General features: G+C 44.6%; 1 long non-coding RNA gene across 1 annotated transcript in view; it reads right to left on the reverse strand.

Annotated features, from left to right (window-relative positions):
- The window catches only part of LOC134911682 (uncharacterized), a 194,799-nt gene extending 187,973 nt beyond the window's left edge, over positions 1 to 6,826 (reverse strand). Inside the window, exon 1 of the long non-coding RNA XR_010176762.1 lies at positions 6,779 to 6,826. This is a non-coding gene — a long non-coding RNA (uncharacterized LOC134911682). The remainder of the gene's footprint in view (positions 1 to 6,778) is intronic.
- Between the last annotated feature and the right edge of the window lie 674 nt (positions 6,827 to 7,500).

Raw genomic sequence — 7,500 nt, forward strand, 5'->3', positions numbered from 1 at the left:
TATAGACTGGATGATAATGATATGAAATCAATATATATATGTATATCTAATATCACTAGTACTGCAGCCGGACAGGTAGATATATATTTATTAGGTAATGATGACTGATGACGGACCTGCTGGACACTGTCAGCTCAGCAGCACCGCAGACTGCTACAGTAAGCTACTATAGTAGTATGTATCAAGAAGAAAGAAAAAGAATAAAACCACGGGTAGGTGGTATACAATTATGGATGGACTGCCGAGTGCCGACACAGAGGTAGCTACAGCCGTGGACTAACGTACTGTATCTGCTGCTAATATAGACTGGATGATAATGATATGAAATCAATATATATATGTATATATAATATCACTAGTACTGCAGCCGGACAGGTAGATATATATTTATTAGGTAATGATGACTGATGACGGACCTGCTGGACACTGTCAGCTCAGCAGCACCGCAGACTGCTACAGTAAGCTACTATAGTAGTATGTATCAAGAAGAAAGAAAAAAAAAAACCACGGGTAGGTGGTATACAATTATGGATGGACTGCCGAGTGCCGACACAGAGGTAGCTACAGCCGTGGACTAACGTACTGTGTCTGCTGCTAATATAGACTGGATGATAATGATATGAAATCAATATATATATGTATATATAATATCACTCGTACTGCAGCCGGACAGGTAGATATATATTTATTAGGTAATGATGACTGATGACGGACCTGCTGGACACTGTCAGCTCAGCAGCACAGCAGACTGCTACAGTAAGCTACTATAGTAGTATGTATCAAGAAGAAAGAAAAAAAAAACCACCGGTAGGTGGTATACAATTATGGATGGACTGCCGAGTGCCGACACAGAGGTAGCTACAGCCGTGGACTAACGTACTGTGTCTGCTGCTAATATAGACTGGATGATAATGATATGAAATCAATATATATATGTATATATAATATCACTAGTACTGCAGCCGGACAGGTATATATATTTATTATGTAATGACTGATGACGGACCTGCTGGACACTGTCAGCTCAGCAGCACCGCAGACTGCTACAGTAAGCTACTATAGTAGTATGTATCAAGAAGAAAGAAAAAAAAAAAAAAACACGGGTAGGTGGTATACAATTATGGATGGACTGCCGAGTGCCGACACAGAGGTAGCTACAGCCATGGACTAACATACTGTGTCTGCTGCTAATATAGACTGGATGATAATGATATGAAATCAATATATATATGTATATATAATATCACTAGTACTGCAGCCGGACAGGTATATATATTTATTATGTAATGACTGATGACGGACCTGCTGGACACTGTCAGCTCAGCAGCACCGCAGACTGCTACAGTAAGCTACTATAGTAGTATGTATAAAGAAGAAAGAAAAAAAGAAAAAAACACGGGTAGGTGGTATACAATTATAATATTATATATATATTAATTATATACAATTATATATATATATATATATATATATATATATATATTAATTAAACTGGTGGTGATTATTAAACTGGTGGTCAGGTCACTGGTCACACTATCAGCAACTTGCAAGTAGTACTCCTAAGCATACAATCACAATATATATTATACTGGTGTGGCACTCTGGCAGCAAAAGTGTGCACTGTACGTTATATGTAGTATGTACTCCTGAGTCCTGAGTCCTGCTCTCAGACTCTAACTGCTCCCCACTGTCAGTGTCTCCCCCACAAGTCAGATAATACAATACAGTCACACTATCTATCACTTCACTTCAGCAAGTACTAGTAGTAGTAGTACTCCTCCTAATGCTCCCCAAAATTACTACTGTGTCTCTCTCTAGTGAGACTGTCTCACTCTCTTCTCGAATCTCTATAAACGGAGAGGACGCCAGCCACGTCCTCTCCCTATGAATCTCAATGCACGTGTGAAAAATGGCGGCGACGCGCGGCTCCTTATATAGAATCCGAGCCCCGCGAGAATCCGACAGCGTGATGATGACGTTCGGGCGCGCTCGGGTTAACCGAGCAAGGCGGTAGGATCCGAGCCTGCTCGGCCCCGTGTAAAAAACCCTGAAGTTCGGGCGGGTTCGGATTCCGAGGAACCGAACCCGCTCATCTCTAGTTTATATTTAGTGCCTAGGCACTTTAAATATACTTATTTGCCAGTGTAAAAACCTCAGTGTCCATGCTGCCCAGGGCGCCCCCCTTCACCCTGCACCCTGCCAGTGCCGCTGTGTGTGTGGGAGCATGGCGCGCAGCACGACCGCTGCGCGGTACCTCCACACTGAAGTCTTCTGCCGTCACTGAAGTCTTCTTTTCTTCTTTTACTCCTTTCTTCTGGCTCTGCAAGGGGGGTGACGGCGCGGCTCCGGGAACAAGCAGCTAGGCGTACCAAGTAAACGAACCATCTGGAGCCAATGGTGTCCAGTAGCCTAAGAAGCAGAGCCTTTGAACTCAGAGAAGTAGGTCTGCTTTGCCAGCAGGTCTCCCTGAAAATAATAAACCTAACATAAAGTCTTTTCAGAGAAACTAAGTAGAGCTCCCCTGTGTGTGACCAGTGTCTCTGGGCACAGAATCTAAACTGGAGTCTGGAGGAGGGGCATAGAGGGAGGAGCCAGTTCACACCCAATCAAAGTCTTAAAGTGTGCCTATGTCTCCTGCTGATCCCGTCTATACCCCATGGTTCTTGAAGCATCCCCAGCATCCTCTAGGACGTATGAGAAAATAAATTATAAATATAAATTATAGTTTGCTCTATAAACAATAAGATATCAACCTAAATCTAGACTTTCCCTATTACAATAATAATTACCAATATGATGTTAGACAAGACTCTTAATAATATTGAGCAAAACTTTTATATCCAATAGAAATAGCCTTCTACTGTATATATGTTACCTCCCTGTGGAGGGGTTAAATCTGGATTTTAAACAGTCTCTTTGTAAGTCTCAATTTAAGAACACTTTGTCCCAGATTTAATTAGGCAGTTAACAAAAACATTTCTAACAGCATGATTGATTAAACTAATTCATTTAGGCACAGATCAGTCTTTGTGCTCTCATAGCTCAGTCACCATTCTGTACAGGAGTACAGACTCTCTGTTCCTTTGGTGACTGGCAATGGAACCAATCAAAAAAGTCTATCCCAGAATCAACAAAAAATGTTAACCTGGCTTGACACATTTCATCACAATGGGGTATATTTTATTTACTAAGGTCCCGATTTTGACCGAGATGCCGTTTTTTCTTCAAAGTGTCATCTCGGTAATTTACTAAGCAAAAATCACGGCAGTGATGAGGGCATTCGTAATATTTTGGAAGTCCTAGGAATAAATCACAAATCAATACACCATCGGTCAAATACGCCTGCAATTTGGTAGAAATCGGTCATTTACTAAAAAGTGCAAAACACAAACACTGCCGACAATAGCCAAACACTGCCGTGCTAAAATACAAATCGTGAAAAAGTGCTAAAAAAAAAAAAACAGACCTGCTTTTTTATCCCGTGTTTGTATAGGCATGCACGGATCCATGAGATCCGTGCATGTTTTTCAGTGGGAAGGGGTGGGGAATGTTATAATTTAAAAAAAAAAAAATGCGTGGGGTCCCCCCTCCTTAACCAAACCAGCCTCGGGCTCTTTGAGCCGGCCCTGGTTGCAAAAATATGGGAAAAAAATTTACAGGGGTTCCCCATATTTAAGCAACCAGCACCGGGCTCTGCGCCTGGTCCTGGTTCCAAAAATACGGGGGACAAAAAGCGTAGGGGTCCCCCGTATTTTTGAAACCAGCACCGGGCTCCACCAGCTGGACAGATAATGCCACAGCCGGGGGTCACTTTTTATACAGTGCCTTGCGGCCGTGGCATCAAATATCCAACTAGTCACCCCTGGCCGGGGTACCCTGGATGGGAGGGGGACAGCCTCGGGCTTCACCCCTGGCCCTTGGGTGGCTGGGGGGGGGGACCCCTTGATTGAAGGGGTCCCCACTCCCCCAGGGTACCCCGGCCAGGGGTGACTAGTTGTATATTTGATGCCACGGCCGCAAGGCACTGTATAAAAGTGACCCCCGGCTGTGGCATTATCTGTCCAGCTAGTGGAGCCCGGTGCTGGTTTAAAAAATACGGGGGACCCCTACGCTTTTTGTCCCCCGTATTTTTGGAACCAGGACCAGGCGCAGAGCCCGGTGCTGGTTGCTTAAATATGGGGGAACCCCTGTCAATTTTCTCCCCATATTTTTGCAACCAGGGCCAGCTCAAAGAGCCCGAGGCTGGTTTGGCTTAGGAGGGGGGACCCCACGCAATTTTTTTTTAAGTTTAAACATTTTTTTTTTTTACAAGGTGCACAATGAAGCCCTGCACGGATTTCTCAGATCCGGCCGAGATTCATTGTATTAAAGTCGGCAGTGTTTTACAAGTCACTCACGTAAAACACTGCCTAAAAAAACGAATGACATCGACAATCGGAAAAACCGAAAATGCAGAATACGGCAGCTTAGTAAATTAGTCGTAATCAATTCAAAAAGTTGCATATTTACACTTTCGATGTCATTCGTGATTGAACTTTGACCTCAAACGGAAAAATATGATTCTTAGTAAATTTACCCCAATGTGTGTTTTCATAGAGGCATACATACAGTATGTATGCATATATCGAAATCAGACATTGTGATGAAATGCATCAAGTGAATGTAACATCCTTTGCTGAATAAGTATGGGGGTAATTCCAAGTTGATCGCAGCAGGAAATTTTTTAGCAATTGGGCAAAACCATGTGCACTGCAGGGGGGGGGGGGCAGATATAACATTTGCAGAGAGAGTTAGATTTGGCTCGGTTATTTTGTTTCTGTGCAGAGTAAATACTGGCTGCTTTTTTTTTACACTGCAATTTAGATTGCAGATTGAACTCACCACACCCAAATCTATCTCTGTCTGCACATGTTATATCTGCCCCCCCCTGCAGTGCACATGGTTTTGCCCAACTGCTAAAAAATTTCCTGCTGCGATCAACTTGGAATTACCCCCAATGTGAACAGAGAGAAAGATAGTTTAAGCATACCTCCCAACTGTCCCGATTTTGGCGGGACTGTCCCGTTTTTCACGGTCTGTCACGCTGTCCCACCCACGGGTCCAGGGCCGGACTGGCCATCTGGCACATGCCAAAAGGGCCGATGGCCACGTGGGCCGGTCCAGCGCTCACTGATACACGCTGCCACTCAGTCCGGCGGCAGCGTGTCCCAGCTGTCAAGAGAGGAGAGCGCCCGCCAGCGCGGCTGTGTCTGGCGCGGCGGCGTATAGCAGACTTCAAACCAGCCGCCGGTTCGTGAGCCAATCAGAGCTCGCGGACCGGCAGCCAATCAGAAGCCGCCGGTCCGTGAGCTCTGATTGACTCATGAACCGGCAGCTGGTTTGAACGAAGTCCGCTATACGCCGCCGCGCCAGACACAGCCGCTCTGGCGGGCGCTCTCCTCTCCTGACTCACCCGTTCCTCACAGCCGGAGCCCGGAGGAGAAGCAGCAGTAGCAGTGCAGCAGCGGTAAGCAGCTGCAGCACTGGCTGCTGTGGGGGCAATTGTATATCTGGCACTGTGGGGGCAATTGGCTGGCACTGTGGGGCATTTGTATACCTGGCACTGTGGGGGCAATTGTTTACCTTGCACTGTGGGGGCAATTGTATACCTGTCAGGTATACAATTGCCCCCACAGTGACAGATCGACAATTGCCCCCACAGTGTCAGGTATTACCTGACACTGTGGGGGCAATTGTGGATCTGACACTGTGGGGGCAATTGTGGATCTGGCACTGTGGGGGCATTTGTATACCTGGCACTGTGGTATTAAGTCCAGAGTCAACGCAGCCGTCTACCAGGACATTTTAGAGCAAACAAGCATTATGGTGATGCTGACTTCATTTTCCTTCAGAAAACAAGCATTATGGTGATGCCGACTTCATTTTCCAGCAGGACTTGACACCTGCCCACACTGCCAAAAGTACCAAAACCAGGTTCAATAACCTCTGCTGGATTGGCCAGCAAACTCTCCTGACCTGAACCCCATAGAGAATCTATGAGGCATTGCCAAGACAAAGAGGAGAAACATGAGACCGAACAATGCAGAAGAGCTGAAGGCCGCTATTGAAGCATCCTGGTCTTCCATAACACCTCAGCAGTGCCACAGGCTGATAGAATCCATGCCACGCCGCATTGAGGCTTTAATTCATGCAAAAGGGGCCCAAACCAAGTACTGAGTACATATGTATGATTATACTTTTTAGAGGGCCGACATTTCTGTATTTAAAATCCTTTTTTATTGATTTTAGGTAATAATCTAATTTTCTGAGATTTAGGATTTGGGGTTTTCTTAAACTGTAAACCACAATCCTCAAAATTATAACACTTAAAGGATTGAAATATCTCACTTTGCGTGTAACAGTATACATACATATATATATATATATATATATATATATATATATATATATATATATATATATATATATATACATACATACACACACACAAACAGAGAACCCAGCACTCAGCAAAGTAAACTCACTTATCCTCAACAATTCAATAAATTCAATAAATCCTGTGGTAGATGGGCACCTCTAAACACACAGCAGTCAGTAAAAAACACACCAGTCCAGGGTTTTTGTGCAATCTAGCCGTGGCTATTTTTGTTGAGCAGTAAAAAAAACAAAATATAAAAATAAATTCTAGCTCCATCTGGGTCCTAACTAAACATAATAGACTAAGGGTGGTAGGACCTAATGCCCCTACCACAAACACAGGCATATGCACAGTACTTACAGTCAGAAAATCACAGTGTCTCATAACAGGCCTGCTGCCTAATTCCCAAGGTAGTGAGACCCTAAGCCAAGCCCTGACACAGCTTATATCAGCCTTCTACAGGTGCAGGCACTTATTAGCCTGCTCTCAAGCTGAAGGACTAAAGTCCTGAAATGGACCTTGTGGATGGAGCCAGTGTCGGACTGGAGCATGTAGGGCCCGCTGGGGGAATGCAGTGGTAGGGGCCTATATTTAGGGGTGTGGCCAGTCTGCTGAGGGTGTGTGGCCTCCCACCTCATTGGTTTAACTAACCATTAGAGAGTGCACCCCTTCGTCTGGACCCCTTCATAAAAATATATACAGTAAATTCAGCTGCTGCATGCATGATAATGTACCAGATTAATAACAGATTAATAACAGCCATGCACTTTAGAAAATACACCATAGTAGACCAGTATAAGGTAACATGTATAAAGTATAATGGAAGTGCACAGTCTAGAACATGATCCTTAGAGCAGGAGGTGGGCCCCCAGGCAGTGGGGCCCACTGGTGGTTTCCCCTGTACCCCTGTGGGCCAGTCCAAGCCTGGATGGAGCTCTTCCTTCTCTCTCACATCCACACCCCCAGGACCCATTTCCGGCTTTTACTAAAGGCCCAAACCCTAATTAAGTCTGCTTAGTAAAATAGACATTACCATGGGTGGTTTAAAATACATATACATGTAAGATCTATTACAGAGTCTA

The sequence above is a fragment of the Pseudophryne corroboree genome, chromosome 4 (genome assembly GCF_028390025.1).
Source record: "Pseudophryne corroboree isolate aPseCor3 chromosome 4, aPseCor3.hap2, whole genome shotgun sequence".
NCBI classification, from domain to species: domain Eukaryota; kingdom Metazoa; phylum Chordata; class Amphibia; order Anura; family Myobatrachidae; genus Pseudophryne; species Pseudophryne corroboree.